Source organism: Mercenaria mercenaria, unplaced genomic scaffold, assembly GCF_021730395.1.
Source record: "Mercenaria mercenaria strain notata unplaced genomic scaffold, MADL_Memer_1 contig_1716, whole genome shotgun sequence".
NCBI classification, from domain to species: Eukaryota; Metazoa; Mollusca; class Bivalvia; order Venerida; family Veneridae; genus Mercenaria; species Mercenaria mercenaria.
Genome location: NW_026459717.1, coordinates 19,534 through 37,939, shown reverse-complemented (window position 1 = coordinate 37,939; position 18,406 = coordinate 19,534). Strand labels below are relative to the sequence as shown.

General features: G+C 36.8%; 1 long non-coding RNA gene across 1 annotated transcript in view; it reads right to left on the bottom strand.

Annotated features, from left to right (window-relative positions):
- Nucleotides 1–18,406, bottom strand: part of LOC128551802 (uncharacterized) — a 71,786-nt gene that overhangs the window by 35,562 nt on the left and 17,818 nt on the right. The window contains exon 3 of the long non-coding RNA XR_008368890.1: nt 1,502–1,687. This is a non-coding gene — a long non-coding RNA (uncharacterized LOC128551802). The remainder of the gene's footprint in view (nt 1–1,501; nt 1,688–18,406) is intronic.

Genomic DNA, 18,406 nt, shown 5'->3' with positions numbered 1-18,406 from the left:
GCCTCAAAAGTGTAAACTAGCTTTTCATTTGATTTGACCTGGTGACCTAGTTTTTGACCTGACATGACCCAGATTCGAACTGGACCTTGAGATCATCAAGATTACCATTCTGACCAAGTTTCATGAAGATACAGTCATAAATGTGGCCTCTACAGTGTTAACAAGCTTTTCCTTTGATTTGACCCGGTGACCTAGTTTTTGACCCGACATGACCCAGGTTCAAACTTAATCTACAGATCATCAAGATTAACATTCTGACCAAATTTCATTAAGATATGGTCATAAATGTGGCCTCTAGAGTGTTAACAAGCTTTTCCTTCGATTTGATCTAGTGACTTAGTTTTTTACCCCACCTGACCCAGATTTGAACTTAACCTATAGAGCCTCAAGATTAATATTCTGACCAAGTTTCATTAAGATATGGTCATAAATGAGGCCTCTACAGTGTAAACAAGCTTTTCCTTTGATTTGACCTGGTGACCTAGTTTTTGAGCCTACATAAACCACATTCAAACTGGACCTTGAGATCATCAAGATTAACATTCTGACCAAGTTTCATGAAGATATGGTCATAAATGTGGCCTCTACAGTGTTAACAAGCTTTTCCTTTAATTTGACCTGGTGACCTAGTTTTTGACCCAAGATGACCCAATATCAAACTCGTTCAAGACTTTATTGAGGGTAACATTCTGACCAAGTTTCATTAAGATTGGGCCAAAATTGTGACCTCTAGCGTGTTAACAAGCTTTTCCTTTGATTTGACCTGGTGACCTAGTTTTTGACCCCAGATGACCAAATGTCGAACTCGTCCAAGATTTTATTGAAGGTTACATTCTGACCAAGTTTCATTAAGATTGGGCCAAAATTGTGACCTCTAGCGTGTTAACAAGCTTTTCCTTTGATTTGACCTGGTGACCTAGTTTTTGACCCCAGATGACCAAATGTCGAACTCGTCCAAGATTTTATTGGAGGTTACATTCTGACCAAGTTTCATTAAGACTGGGCCAAAATTGTGACCTCTAGAGTGTTAACAAGCTTTTCCTTTGATTTGACCTGGTGACCTAGTTTTTGACCCCAGATGACCCAATATCGAACTCGTCCAAGATTTTATTGAGGGTAACATTCTGACCAAGTTTCATTAAGATTGGCTCAAAATTGTGACCTCTAGAGTGTTAACAGTCAAATTGTTGACACCGACGCACGACGATGGATGACGGACACAGGGCGGTCACAAAAGCTCACCTTTAAGCACTTCGTGCTCAGGTGAGCTAAAAATAAAATCAGCCCAATTTATACATGATCACAGTCTCTACTGTACCAATAAAGGGAATTAACACTGTGTTGGAGTTTGCGCAGACCCCATGATTAAATCACTGTGTATCTGGACCCTGAGCAGTTGTAAATCAAACGAAAAACAATGTGATGCCATTGATTTTTTAATAAATGAACACTGTTATAACGTAAGAGAACGTTGGAACAATTTGATAAAAAAAAATTATACCTTCCCCAGAAGCATCAAATGGTACACCACGTGTAGACTGGTTACCCCCCATAATCTGAGCACATCCTAATGTGCACCCCAGTCTGCCAGATAACCAGTCTCGCAATCTCAAAGTGAGGCTCTACATTAGGTGCCAGAGAACCAGTCTCAGAATTTCAAAATGAGGCTGCTGCTTTCTTCTGGTTCCTGCAAATAACACATAAAAATTCATTTATAATTTCAAATCATGGAAAAAGTTTTCTCTAATAGACAATATTAATGTAAAATTACAAGTCATGGACTCTATCTTCATAATTTTAGCTAATAATTATCAGTAACAATACACTTCTTTTCTGCTGTCAAATGAACAAATGATGTTTTTTTCAGGAACTTTACTTCTTATTGAGTTCATCATGACTTGATATTCAGTATCATCCTCTTTTGCCAGGAAAGTGACTTAAAAAATTCTTGCTGTGATCTTTCCAAGGACTGTCCAAAACTAGAGATTTCATGAAGATCAGTTGAAAAATACAGCCTCTATTGCAAACACAAGGTTTTTCTTTGACTTGACCTAGTGACCTAGTTTTTGAACCGAGACGAACCATTTTCGAATTTGGCCTAGATTTCATCTAGGTAACCATTCTGACAAAATTTCATGAAGATCAGTTGTAAAATACAGCCTCTATCACATACACAAGGTAAATGTTGACAGACGACAGACAGACAGACAGACGCCGGACATCGAGTGATCACAATAACTCAAAAATTATCTTACTAAACAGATTTATGGTTCTTTTGCAATGTGGTCTGCACTTCCTTCCACTTATTGTCAGCTACCATTACACTAAGTCTCATTTCATTGTCTTCAGCAAATTAAAAATTATAGTCCTGACACAATAGGCAAACAAAATTGTTTGGTTTTTGGGCTTAACCTCACTCCAACACAATTATAGGTCATATGGCAACTTTCCAGCTTTGATGGTGGAGGAAGACCCCAGGTGACCCTCCGTGCATTATTTCATCACGGGAAGGCACCTAGGTAGAACCACCCACTTTCCGTCAGCCAGCTGGATGGCTTACTTACATGAAGAAATCAGTGCCCCAAGTGAGGCTCGAACCCATATCGATTAAGGGCAGTGATTTGAAGTCTGGGTCCAATGATTTGAAGTCTGCAAAAGTATAAAATGGGGAAATAATTCAAAAGGTATTCATATTAGTGGTACTGCACTTCCTCTCATTGCTAATCCAATGTCTCATGTCCCTAGATCAATTTCTTTTTGAGATATTTGCAAGACAGTCTTTTTAGTCCTTTAGCATAATTTTGACTAAACCAAGGGTCATAACTTTGGTCTTGCTGAAATAAATCTCAGCTGATACCCCTGGTGCTCAAATGCATGTGCTGAATAACAATTTTATGATGATTCAAGGTCAAAAACATTTTGAGACAGACAGATGAATGGACAGAAGTTTGGGTGGGGGTATCAATATTGGGAGAATAACAATACAAGGAAATCACAAAAGTTCATCTGACTAGTAAAATAAAACCTTGCTAGGACTTGTTTTGAACAACTATGATGCTTGTTAAGCGTCTCTCACCCAACTAAGAGGCCAGTATGAGGGCTTCCCATTGTATCAGTACTGTATATAAAGCATGCCTGTTAAAAGACAAGGTGTCTTTTTGCAAAAGCTAGGGTTTTGTACCAGAACTCTTGTATCTGATCTGTCTTTCACTTTATCTGAACCTCAGACAGCTGCTAGTTAGACCCGATTACCTTAGCAGTAAGAGGTAGATTTTACTTAATCACAATGCTCCTGAGGTGTTGTTAACTGAGATTTTACTTAATCACAATGCTCCTGAGGTGTTGTTAACTGAGATTTTACTAAACCACAATGCTCCAGAGGTGTTGTTAACTGAGATTTTACTAAACCACAATGCTCCAGAGGTGCTGTTAACTGAGACTGTACTAAATCACAATGCTCCTGAGGTGTTGTTAACTGAGATTTTACTAAACCACAATGCTCCAGAGGTGTTATTAACTGAGACTGTACTAAATCACAAAGCTTCTGAGGTGTTGTTAACTCAGCTTTTACTAAATCACAATGCTCCTGAAGTGTTATTAACTGAGACTGTACTAAATCACAAAGCTTCTCAGGAGTTGTTAACTGAGATTTTACTAAATCACAATGCTCCTGAAGTGTTATTAACTGAGACTTTACTAAATCACAAAGCTTCTCAGGAGTTGTTAACTGAGATTTTACTAAATCACAATGTTCCTGAAGTGTTATTAACTGAGACTGTACTAAATCACAATGCTCCTGAAGTGTTATTAACTGAGACTGTACTAAATCACAAAGCTCCTGAGGTGTTGTTAACTCAGCTTTTACTAAATCACAATGCTCCTGAAGTGTTGTTAACTGAGATTTTACTAAATCACAATGCTCCTGAGGTGTTGTTAACTGAGATTTTACTAAATCACAATGCTTCTGAGGTGTTGTTAAATGAGATTTTACTAAATCACAATGCTCCTGAGGTGTTGTTAAACTGAGATTTTACTAAATCACAATGCTCCTGAAGTGTTGTTAACTCAGCTTTTACTAAATCACAATGCTCCTGAAGTGTTATTAACTGAGACTGTACTAAATCACAAAGCTTCTCAGGAGTTGTTAACTGAGATTTTACTAAATCACAATGCTCCTGAAGTGTTATTAACTGAGACTGTACTAAATCACAAAGCTTCTCAGGAGTTGTTAACTGAGATTTTACTAAATCACAATGCTCCTGAAGTGTTATTAACTGAGACTGTACTAAATCACAATGCTCCTGAAGTGTTGTTAACTGAGATTTTACTTAATCACAATGCTCCTGAAGTTTTGTTAACTGAGATTTTACTAAATCACAATGCTTCTGAGGTACTGTTATCTGAGGTTTTACTAAATCATAATGCTCCTAAAGTGTTGTTAAATGAGATTTTACTAAATCAAATGTTGTTCACTGAGATTTTACTAAATCACAATGCTCCTGAAGTGTTGTTAACTGAGATTTTACTTAATCACAATGCTCCTGAAGTGTTGTTAAATTTTACTTAATCACAATACTTGTGTAGTGTTGTTAACCGAGATTTTACTTAATCATAATGCTCTTGAAGTGTTGTTAACTGAGATTTTACCTCATCACAATGCTCCTGAAGTGTTGTTAAATTTTACTTAATCACAATACTTGTGAAGTGTTCTTAACCGAGATTTCACTTAATCACAATGCTCTTGATGTGTTGTTAACCGAGATTTTACTTAACCACAATGCTCCTGGTGTTGCTAACTGAGATTTTACTTAATCACAATGCTCCTGAAGTGTTGTTAAATCTTACTTACTCACAATACTCGTGAAGTGCTGTTAACAGAGATTTTACTTAATCACAATGCTCTTGAAGTGTTGTTAATCGAGATTTTACTTAATCACAATGCTCTTGAAGCGTTGTTAACAGAGATTTTACTTAATCACAATGCTCTTGAAGTGCTGTTAACCGAGATTTTATTTAATCACAATGCTCTTCAAGTGTTGTTAACCGAGATTTTACTTAATCACAATACTTCTGAGGTGTTGTTAACTGAGATTTTACTGTAAATCACATTTGCAAGAAATGTGTTATTGGCTTACTTTCTATAACAAATAACAAAGTTATTCAGATATGGAAAATATCAAAATGTTAACAGCTCCCTTAAGGCTTGTAGCATTTTGAGCTATTGTCATCAAGAAACGAGACAAGTAACGACTTGCATGCCAAAAAATAAATCCTTCTAACCCTAAAGGACATTTTGCATGAAACATATGAACTTATTTGAGAAGTTGGAGCTTTTGGCCCAAGATCTTGTGCACATCACTTTGACTTGGAGGGTACACAAACTAATACAATCATACCCTCTAACAGACAAATGAGTGATGCAAAAATAATGGTATACCTTCCAAAATAAGACAGGGTTAACATCATGATGGGCCTAAGTCACTTGTCTTTCCTTGAATATGTCATGACAACCTGTACCACGACAGATTTGTAAGAGTACTGACGAAATTTAAGTCCTACCCTGGACATTGAGGACTTTTTAAGAACAGGCATCATTGCAATTTAAGTACTTTTTTCAGACTATACTTTCCTTGTAAACCTTTTGGTTCAGACGAGCTAAAAGACAACAATTAAACCCTACCATAATAACAATGAAAAACCTGAAAATCCATCACTTAGATTGTTATCCTTCGCAATAATCCAACATTTAAATACAGATGAATGAATCTGGGAGAAATCTATACCAATCCATAAAGGGCCTGCTGTGAACTATCTTCTGCTATAAAATTCTGCTTGAAAGCTGACAGACTACTAACAACTAATGGAAAAGCAGTAAGGGGAGTATCTTGTTACTCAAGGAAAATTACTTAATGAAAATATGGGTCTTTGGAGAAACACCGGTGCATAGAAAGTTGGAAATTAGGCAGAGAATATATACGTGTGCTGGGCGCAAAACTGTCAGAACTTCTTCATTTAATATGAGTTACGGCAATTTTGCGTTTCTTGGCCTAAACCATGTCAACCAACAGACTAGCTGGCCACCTAGATCAGAATCAGTTAGTGTCAATAACTGTACATTTCTGATGTTACAAAACCTATATTATTCTTATATATATAATTGTAGATTGGGAAATTTTCATGTTGGCTTGATTTAGTAATTTCATGGTCAACAGCTTTACAGTGTTAACACTTTAATATCCTGCTAAATTTCTATAATGGACTTGTCCGTCTTTCAATTTGGACTTTACCGTTAACTGCTAAAAGGGGTGCTTACCAAAGAAGATACTGAATGATGAACAATGCAGATCTTGATCAGACTGCATGGATGTGCAGGCTGATCATAATCTACACTGGCTGCAAAGGCAGAGTCAATGGTGTCCAGCATGATAAGGGTTAAGAACTCACAAAACTGTGTTTGTGGTTTGATTAACGTTCACAAGTACTTTTAATTCATGGGTATATAAATTATTATTAGTATATAATGATATTTATAAGTATAACCCAATCTACAGTATCAAGCAGCTATTTTATATAAAGCAAAAAAAAAAGACCTTTATTTACAAATTGTTTTTATACGCTATAAATTAAACATGAAGCTATTGATCTTTAGACTCAGGTGGCCACTGTTCACATGTTCACAATAAAATTCATGCAATTAACACTTTTCCAGGCAAGTTTTCGCTAAACAGCATGCTTAGTTCAAATAATGGTCACTAAAAATTGAATCTGATCTGAAATTCCTTATCATATGACACATACATTTTAAACACAATATTTTCATAGATGTACATTTTGCATTAATGCTTCAACAAGAGGGCCATGATGGCCCTATATCGCTCACCTGTTATCATTGCACTTGAGGACAAGAAGGTCCTCAGTAAAAATATCTAAGTCCAAAGGACAGGAACAACAAAGGAAAGAAATTTAACCAAAAAGAAAAAAAAATTCTTACAAGGTACAGATATGTCAAAATACACCTAAAAATTGGAGGTACCATCCAAGTTGTACCACAGAAAAGTGGTCTTGGTTTTTCCTTACGACCATTAATAAAAAAGTTACTAAAAATAAGCTATTTATATTAACGTAAAAGGGAAGTAATTAAAAAGAAAATTATTGTAAGTGAACAAAAGAAGGATCTGCCAAATAAATCTGTTGACATAAATGAAATTTCAGATCAGTATCTTCATTAGTTACGGAGATATACCCATTTTAATTTGAAATAAATGGAGGTAATTTGACATAAAATCAGTCCATAGTTATCTACCCTGATTGGCTCAGTCCAATGACAATAATGAAATTTCAAATAAGTCCTAAAAGTACTTACTGATATAACTCCATTTTGACTACAATCAGGGGAGGTAATCAGATATAAAATAACTCTGGAATCTACGATTGGATCTGATTTGTCATGGAATCCAAGATTTATTGTTGTTGAAGATATTTTGGAAGTTTGTATCAAATAAAACCATAAATGAAGTCTCTATATGGCTGCAAAAGCCAAAATAGCCAATTTTGGATCTTTAAGGGGCCATAACTCTGGAACCCATGATGGAATCTGGCCAGTTCAAGAAAGGAACCAAGATCTTGTGGTGATACAAGTTGTGTGCAAGTTTGGTTAAAATCAAATCATAAATGAAGTTGCTATTGTGCAGACAAGGTCAAAATAGCTAATTTTGGACCTTTCAGGGGCCATAACTCTGGAACCCATTAAGGGATCTGGCCGGTTCAATAAAGGAACTGAGATCTTATGGCAATACAAGTTTTGTGCAAGTTTTATTAAATTCAAATCATAAATGAAGCTGCTATTGTGCAGACAAGGTCAAAATAGCTAATTCTGGCCCTTTCAGGGGCCATATCTCTGGAACCGATAATGGAATCTAGCCAGTTCAAGAAAGGAACCAAGATCTTATAGTGATACAAGTTGTGTGCAAGATTGGTTAAAATCAAATCATAAATGAAGCTGCTATTGTGCAGACAAGGTCAAAATAGCTAATTCTGGCCCTTTCAGGGGCCATAACTCTGGAACCCATAATGGGATCTGGCCAGTTCAAGAAAGGAACCAAGATCTTATGGTGATACAAGTTGTGTGCCAGTTTGGTAAAAATCAAATCATAAAGCTGCTATTGTGCAGACAAGGTCAAAATAGCTGATTTTGGCCCTTTCAGGGGCCATAACTCTGGAACCCATAATGGGATCTGGCCAGTTCAAGAAAGGAACCGAGATCTTATAGTGATACAAGTTGTGTGCAAGTTTGGTTAAAACAAGCAAATTCGATGAATTGGTATCCCCCGCAAAAAGTTAAGGATGTTAATAAGAAGCAAATAATTTCATTAGTCAAAATCAATTTAACAGAAAACAAATGTTTAATTAAAGAGTACATAATAAATGTATGATACTTTGATCCTGACTAAAGAATTTATTTTGAATGGGATATGCTTACTGTAATAAGCTTAGCTTTTAAAATTAAATGCACAGAAACGAATGAAAGAAATTTAATGAAATTCTGCCAAATGGTAAGTTTGCTATGTACAAATATGTGGATTTTTAGACATTTAAAGGGCAATAACTCTGAAGTTACAAAAGAAATCCATACAAAATTGCCTGTGCACAACCACATTATAGTGCTCTAAATTCTGTTAAAGTTTCATAGTTCTAGGTCAAATATATCAAAAGTTATGATGCAGAAATTGCCATATCTATAGATCTATAGTACCCTATATAGTTAACACTAAAAACTTCTAAGGGCCATAACTCTGGTGTTACTTTGGCAATCTGTCTTAAACTTGTTGGGCCCATAACCTCATCGTGGTGATAATGTAATATAAGTTTGTTTTGAAAATCTCAAAATAAGATTTATTTTTTTTATGGGGGGGTGGGGGGGGGGGGGGGGGGGTGGGGGGGGGTGGGGGGGCGGGTGTGTTCGGGGGAATAGAGGGGGCGGTGTGGTGATCAAGGTAAGGGGGTGACCAGGTGTGGGTACACAATTTCACAAGGTTTACAATACATGTCATGGAAAAAATGAAAGAAATTTAATGAAATTCTACCAACGTAAGTTTGGTTATGTACAAATATGTGGATTATTATACAATTAAAGGGCAATACTCTTCAATTTACAATAATCCGAAATGAGATTGTGTGTACACAACCACATTATGGTGATCTAATTCCTGTTTACGTTTCATAGTTCTAGGTCAAATAATACAAAGTTATGATTCATAATTTGGCCCATAATTTATAGGGAATCGCTCTACCGATTTTCCGTCGCGAAGCGACGAAAATCGGGATCGAATCCACTACTGTAACATACGAGGGTATCCAAACAACACATACTATTCAAATAAAAAAATATGTATTTCCGTTTAGACCATGTGGCGTGCGACGACCCCAGAAATCCCGATGCAATTCGGGATATCACGTCTTCTAATTTTAATACGTCCGTCCGCTCAGTAGGCGACACGCAATATCCGCACAATAAGATGTCTGCGACCCGAAAGAATATTCAAAGTTAGCTGTCAGAAAAGCTGATTACGCCGTTACGTGACTACCCTGATAAGTTGTGCTACAACATGCTTATTCATACTGAGTAGCTTTTTAAAACTGCGACATTTTGAACATTTTTTATATTTAAGAGAGTGAGATTGGCTACACGTTCCAAACAAACAACTGTCGCCGACATTTTGAAAATGTTGAGGAAACCAAAACTTCTAACGAGTTCTTCAGTTCGGGCATGAGAGAATAGATTTCATCAAACCTTTTGTGTTCGCTTTTCGATCGTATTTTAACTTCCTTCCGGTTAAAAAAACAACTTAGTTTCTTGAACTTCATCGTTACTGCCTATATTGAATTTTAAAATTAAGAAAATGCGTGGTTTTACTTGCAGGCAGGACTGATTAATGGGAATATTTACTTTATTAGAAATATGGAACGGCACTCCAGTCGCATGTGCATGGTTGGACCTGTTGACATTTTTATAAACGTGAGTAACTTAACTTTCCATTGTATACTACATAATTAAACAACACTCCACCCATAAAAGCATAATTTCCTTATTTTTTACATTTTTATTTATTTCATCAATTTGAAATGGGCCTTTTAGATATTTATTCTTAAGGCTCACTGCATGTATACACCGTAATTAAGTTGAGCTTATGATTTGCGATATCGGAATTCGGCTTATTGACATAATCGACATTATTGATACAATCCCCGTTATTCCGTATTTTCCGTACATAGGGTCAGGGGGTCGGCGAGATTAACCGCTATAAAGTCTTAAGAGACCGTGTGACAATATTAGCGATTATTTTTGCCAGAAGATAAGAATTTATGAAAAATCTTACTTTCTCACAAGGAAATACTATTCTACGACTTCGGCAACGATTTTTTCAAAAATATCTGTTTATCTTGAAATATGCAAATAATTTCCACCTCGGTATCGAGCCCGAAGTGGCAGTGAAGAATCAAAAGATAAAATTTCCAATAAAAAGGAACTTTGGAGGATAAGTTTTGCTATTTTAAATACAACACTGTTTACTGATAATCTGGCAATCTCTTTTTATTCATTTCTTTTGTTTTAAAATAAAACTTTAAAAGGATAAATCTAAAAAACACTACTACCGCCCTGTGAGCGTTAATGGCCGATACCCCCTCAACACGGATAAACGGGAACGGGGTCGTTTATTAGTGGTTTATACCGGAAAACGATATTATCCATAGTGTCGATAATCGAGAATAGAAAAAAATATATAGATTTTAACCGCTAGGCCTGGTACATTCCCAATAATCGGGGCTTTTGACATAAAACTAACATTGTTTGAAAAATAGTAAAGATATTTCTTTCAAACATGGTTCTCTGTCATATGACACAATTAAAATAAAAATAACTTGTGCCTTCAGTGTTGTAGAATATATTTACCCTTTTTTTTTCAGATTTTTATACGCATCTTTTTTAAGTCCAAAAAAATTATGGTTTACTGCTTACATTCTGCGATTGGCGTTTTGTTTTGTATATTCCACACTCATTTGACCCCGTGCAAATTGTCGACAGTCCCGGATAAGCGTTGATAACGCAACTTGGCGCAGACATGCAATGTCACTTGATCTTTCTTTAGACATTATGTAAATCTTGTTTACTGTCGTAACTGCTACAACCACATTGTAAAATAAATTGTATTGATACTCCACATTTAAAATAAAGTCATATCGATCCCTAAACAAGTCCGTAATTACAAAAATACAGCCCTTCTCTGGAGTTTCTGACGGCCTGCTCGATTAGTTGGGGTCAGAACTTAATGAAGGAATTGATTCAACTGTTTCCATAAAATGCAAGACAGTTTAAGAGTAGTCGGAACCATATCATTCAGAAGATTTATTACTTGCACAATCACAGGGCTCAAATTTGTACCGCTAAATCAAGTCAATTTCGATGATGCAAGTCAAGATAAAAATTTCACACAATTTAATTTTGCCATACACAATAATAGTCAAAATTGTTGGTTTTTTGTTATGTTTTGTAGGTTCTCGCTTCGTTTGAGGATAACAGAAAACAACAACAATCTTTTTTGGTTGCCATTTTTTTTTTTACTGTATTACTGATTATAAAGAAAGTAGATGTCTATCTGTAATTAAATCTCGAACGCAGCTATCTTACTAATTCTACTGTATACCGTTTGATCGCTATTTATAATATTAGGTCGAAATTTTTGCCGTGCCGTATTTTCAGCCATTAGTTAATTCCCCATCAAGATTCGTTCTTAATTAGTTTAAGGTCAGTTATAACGCACAAAATTGTCCTCCAGGAAACCGTGCAAACATATGGCTGTTCTAGCATGATTTTTTGGGATACTCTCACATTCTTAATTGAAAGTCTAAATTTGCAAGTAATTAGATTTAGCAACAAGAAAAAAAAGCTACATGCTAAATTTGCATTACGTTGGTCAAAAAAGTTAAATTTGGAACGCTGCAAATGATAATGCAAAAACTGCAAGCCACTCACATGACTTTTTTGGTCCGATGCATTCGTACCATTTCGCCTAGGAAATCCCCAGTCGACATGTCCCAAACATATGAATGAAGTATTTTGAGAGTATGAGGCTAGATATTGTTTTATGGTTCAAAATTCATCTTTACGTTCAGGCTTGGAAAATTTGTTTCCTGATCTGGTTTGCCAGCATGGGTTAGTTGAAATCTGATTGTTGTACACTGCACACATCTCAATACTTTTTAAAGTTATAATAAATACGTTATGAATCTGCCCGTCATATCCAATACCCAATATGTAAGCATTTTGGCTCCGTGTATCATACTAACTGAGGAAGGCAGACAGATTCTTCGTACTGCTTTCCCAGTCTGTTTTTTGCCTTTTAATGATACCGAGCAAAGTGAGTCATAAGACCACCAGTCAAAAAGTACCTGGAATTCACTGGGTTAAAGTAATGTTTGGCTGTTCTGGCGGGTCAGTCGTGTAAACAAACCTACGCATACAGTGACTTTTCCTTTTTTTTCAAAACGGAAATTTTTTAAACCTCGCATTAACTTGTTTCATTATACTTTTGACCAATTTGCTACTGTTTTATTTTCCATAAAAAGTTTTATTTACAACTTCTCCCTCCATGGGAAGAGAGGGTGGTGTGGGGAGGTTGGGTTCGAGAGGTGGCCGAAGGTGGGAGAGAGGCAGGGGTGAGTGGCCTGGAGAAAGGCGACCGAGGTTCCCCCACAATGATATAATTGGGGTCGCTTATTGGCATGAAACTGAAAACTGCGAAAAGGATTTAGCCCTTAGACCTTGAAATTTCAAACAGCTGGTTGTCCATGTTTTCTTAATTGCTCACTTTTCACTATTTTCAAGCCTCTTGGTCTATTATTCAAGAGTATGTGTACTGCTCAAAGTGCTTGTGACAGACTGAAACCACTTGCTTGCCGAGCATAAGGTATTCTATCTTTCTGTTTTTCTTATTACCCCATCCCCCGCCGATGAAAATTGGGGAAGGGGGAATTGAAATGGCAATTGTCCGTAGTCCGTCCGTTCCGAAGCCATTCTCAGTAACTACTTGGGAGAATTTCATGAAACTTGAAATAACATGAACAACATACTGCGATGATTGCGTCAAGAGTTTTTTTTAGTGGTCAATTTCCTCAGCGTTTGCCCGTTGATTTAATGAAAAATGTTCGTCTGCAGCCATTTCTCAGTAACACTAGCAGGTAGAAATTTCATCAAAACTTGAATAGACCCACGAACCAAGATACTGCGAATGATGGCCCTCAAGGTTTGTTTTTTTCGATTGGTCCTCTTTCTGCAGAGTTATTATTGCCCTTGATTTAATAAAATGTCCGTCTGTCAGTGCCATTTTCTCAGTAACTAGGCAGTAGAAGTTTTCACAACATCAAACTTGAAATAGACACGAACCAAGATACGGCGATGAGCCCTTCAAGTTTTTTTTTTTTGATTTGGGTCAATTTCCCGCATGAGTTTTGCCCTTGATTTATGAAAAATGCACAAAAATACCGCCCGCAGCAGTTTCTCAGTTACTAGCAGGTAGAATTATTCATCAAACGTGAAATACTAATGAACCAACATACTTTGATGATGCCCCGTCTTTCTTTATTATTGTGTCAATTTTCATCATCGTGTTTATTGCCCTTTCATTGTTTAAAATACACACTCTGTACTAACAACCTGGTGAACCAATTGAAGACTTTCATTTTAAAAACGTTCTTTCATTCTTTATCCTCTTTTTTCCATACCTTCATTATAACATGTGATGTTGTGTACCTACACCTACACCTGGTTTGCCACCTTACCTTGGTCACTCCTACTCCCCCTCCACCACCCACCCCCGGGGCCATTTTGTCTTTTTTTTTATTTTCTATCATATTTATATCAACATGTAACTGTTGTATCCTAACCCTCCACCACCCAACAAAAAAACATTCTTTTCTGTTAATTGTGAATGTTGACTAATGAAATTATTTGGCTTCTTGGTCACATTCTTAACTTTTTGCTGGACCTATCTTTTGTGCCGTTCCTCACCACGGACCCTTTCGGTGGGGGGATAACAAATTCATCGAATTTTCTTTGTTATAATAGTTGCAGCTGTGGGGAAGCAGTTTTCAATCCATTCCAAAAAGCATGATATACTGTAAACACAAGATTTGTGTGACAGAGTTTTGCAATTGAGTCAGTGCATAGAATCAACCAAGGAACACATTAGGTGTAGAAAAAAATTGTCTGTTCCCTTTCCTGACCTACCCCAATACACATTTTTGGCCCTACCTAAATGGACGTCCTCCCCCTTTCTTTTGAGAAACAATTATTTTCAACTTTTTGACAACAAAGTTGCAAAACTGTACTTTTCTATCCTTTAAACATGGACAGTGATGTGATAATTCACCTTACTGACGCTCTAGCGGCATAACCCCCTATTTTATTCATTTTTGACAGCAAAAATATTTCCAAAAAGTCCCCTAAAATAACTTTAAAAAAATCCAAAGAAAATTTAAAGTTTTTCTGACCTACCCACCCTAATTTTTTCTAGATAGCTGTTACCGGAACCAAAATTTTTTCGCTAGACTTAGTACAGAACTCCATTCATTTTCTTGATTATAAAGCCATTTCTTCTGGACAAAACCATAAATTTAATACCTGTATGCAATTTAAACATTATTAGCTTGATCACCCCTGTCAACAGGGTGAACATAACAATTATCGACTTTTTTCATAAGGGTTGATTCAGATTTTATCAACCTGAAAAAGTTATATTCACCGAGCCGAAGGTTTTTATTACATGAATAGATGTTAATAGAGTCGTCTGTGTATAATACAATTGTATCTTTATTCAATTGAATTTTGAAATTGGAAATATTGCCGTCTTTTTAGACCACAGGTGATATTAGTTTTCCAAGCACCTAGTTCGATCTATTTTTTTATCGTACTAATTTATACCCAGGATAAGTTTGATATGATATGTACGCATTACTAACTTTCGAACCGTTTTCAATCCAATCAGAATAACACTAGAGTACGTCATGTAATAACATGGTTTGATATCCGTCATTTGCCCCCACAATTTGTAAAAAATCTTCTTCATAACCACTAGGCAGATTTACACCAACTTTCACAGACTGATGATGGTGTGGTCCTCTTTCAAAATTACCCAAAGAATTTAATTCCATATAGAACTCACCGAAAAAAAAAACTTTGAAAATGGATATCTTGTCAGAAATTGTTTAGCCAGCATGCAGGGCTTTTCAATTCATCATTATATGACAGAGGGAGGCCTATCTTCGCCACTTCCCAATCCCAAAACATTGCATTTTTTTTTCCCCACCTCCAAAAATGGCAAGGTAACATTTCAAAAAAAATTAATAATGGTTAATTTTATGTCATTTTAGTGTTACCCTGCGTAGAAGCGGTTCTCAGATTTGATTTTTTAAGGTGAGCTTTTTGTGATAGCGCGGCGTCCCCGTCATCCATCCGTGCGGCGGTAAAACTCTCTATAAAAGGTCACATTTTCGTGGATCATTTAATGAAAGTTTGTTGGGGTCTTCTGTCTCTTTTTATCAGTTTTACAATATTTGATTTCTTTTTTAACAGTCACTTGCTTTGAGAGCAGCAGCTACAACATGGAAGGTCAACAATCCATATACTTGAAAAGCAAGAAAGACACAAACAACCAAAAATATCCAAGAGGACCATTAATGGGCTGGAATTCGCTCACACCTATCCCCCACATGACCCAGTGTTGAACTGGTATGAACGTCATTATTTCTATTATTTGACATAGTTACCTCGTTTTTTGGAGCACATTGCCTAGAGTCATCAATATAAAATTCTGACCATTTTCACAATGAAGACCTTGAAATATATTGCCTCTAGAAGGTCACAAGGTTTTCTATTATGTGACCTAATGGCCTAGTTTTTGAAGGCACGTGCCCCCTTTTTTAATTTCAACTTGGACCTCGATATATCAAGGTGAACATTCTCACCAATTTTCATGAAGATCTTCGTAAAAATATGGCCCTCCCTATAGAGGTCACAAGGTTTTTTCTATTGTTCGACCTACTGGGACCTATTTTTGACCGCACATGACCCAGTTACAAATCTACCCTAGATTATCATCAAGCTGAACATCTCATCACTCACGCACCAATTTCATGAAGGACCAGGAAAGGATCCGGGAGAAATATGGCCTCAGATAGGTTCACAAGGGTTTTTTTCTATTTTTAGACGCTACTGACCCTAGTTTTGTAAAACCCCACGTAACCCAGTTTCGAACTTGACTTAGATAGCATCAAGGTGAACATTCTGAACCATAATCATTAATGATCTCATGAAAAATAATGGCCTCTACTCTAGGAGGTCACAACAAAGGTTTTTCTATTTTAGATCTACTGAACCCTAGTTTTTTAACACCCCCCATGATGACCCAGTTTCGTCGACTTGACCTAGATATCTTCAAGGTAACACTCCCTGACCAATTGTTCATGAAGATGCCCTTGAAAATCTCGCCTCTAGATAGGTCACAAAGGTTTTCCTATGTTTTGTAGACCTACTGACCTATTTTTGACCGCAGTGGACCCCCAGTTTCGATTCGACTTCGAACTTGACCTAGAGCTCCATCAAGGAAGGTAACATTCCGAACCAATTTTCATGAAGATAATTCCATCTCATTGAGAAATAATGGCCTCTAGATATGTCACACGGTTTTTCTATTTTTATTTTTAGACCTACTCTACTGACCAACAAACAATTTTTGTTTTTTTTTTGACCGACCCACACACATGACCCATTTTCGACAACTTGACTAGAATCATAAAGGTGACATTCTGACCAATATTTCATGAAGATCTCATGAAAAATATGGCCTCTAGAGAGGGTACAAGGTTTTCTATTTTAGAGACCTACTACTCGACCCTAGTTTTTTTGACCCACATGACCCAGTTTTGTCGAACTTGACGCATAAGATATCATCAAGATGAACCTCTGACTCATTTTCATGAAGATCCATTGAGAAATATGGCCTCTAGACTAGAGAGTCACACAAAAAAGGTTTTTTTTCTATTTTTAGACTCTACTTGAACGCTAGTTTGTTGACCCCGCCTACGTGACCCAGTTTCGAACTTGACCTAGAATCATCAAGATAAACATTCTGATCATATTCAATGAAGATTCTCATGAAAAATATGGCCTCTAGAGAGGTCACAAAGGTTTTTCCTATTTTAGACCTACTGACCATAGTTTGGTGAACCCACCCACGTGACCCAGTTTCGACTTGACCTAGAATCATTCAAGGTGAAAACCCTCTGATCTGACCATTTTCATTCATGCAGCTCTTATGAATATATGGCCTCTAGAGGTCCCACACAAGACAGGTTTTTCTATTTTTTAATTAGACCTACTGACTCTAGTTTTTGAAGGCACGTGACCCAGTTTCGAACTTGACCCTAGATATCATTCAAGAAGATGGAAAAACAATTCTGGTTTTTTTTTTCTTTTTTTCCTGACCAACTTCATAAAAGATCCCATGACAAAATGTGACCCTCTAGAGTGGTCACAAGCAAAAGTTTTACAGGACGCACGACGCAACGTACGCACTACCACGTACGGACGACGGACGACGGACACCGCTCCGATTCACAAAAGCTCACCTTGTGTCACTTTGCTTGTGACGGTGATCTCAAAAAGACAGAAGAACAGGAACTTCAATAAAAAAAAAAAAAACTTTTAAGGATTGAATCAGAGGATTTACTAGAACTAATTTATTGTTTAGAACATCAGTTTTGACTAAGCTCTGTTACTTTAAGAGATACTGCTTTATCACATTGGTTTTGTTATTGTCGAGCCCGCTTGCGGAATCGAAGACCTAGTTTGTCCAAATGTCCTATTCGGTGCGTGCGTGCGTTCCGTCCGGATTTGTTTTGTCCGGACCATAATTTGGCATTCAGGGTGGAGCAATCTTTGTTTATATATGGTATGAAGTGTTAACCTCGAGTGAGATTGAGCGGAGTGGGAGTGTCCAATCGCAAGCTCAGGTTTTTCCTCTCGGTCAAAGGTCCACGATCACACCCTTACAGGTCAAAGGTCAATTCAAAAATGAAGTTTGTCCCGGTCATTTTTCTTCCTTCATAGCATGAGGGAGTTTGGATGTAACTTTAACTGGCACAATTGTTTTCACCAATCATGAAGGAGTGTCATGCGCAAGAATCTAGGTCCCTTTGTCCTAAGAGGTCATGTCACACTTAGAGGTCAAAAACGATTACAAAAAAGAATGACAACTTTGGGTCTGGAGCAATTTCTTCTTCTTCATGCAGTGAGGGACGTTTGAATGGTAACTTGGCAACAAATGTTCACCAACCATCAGAACAGAGTGTC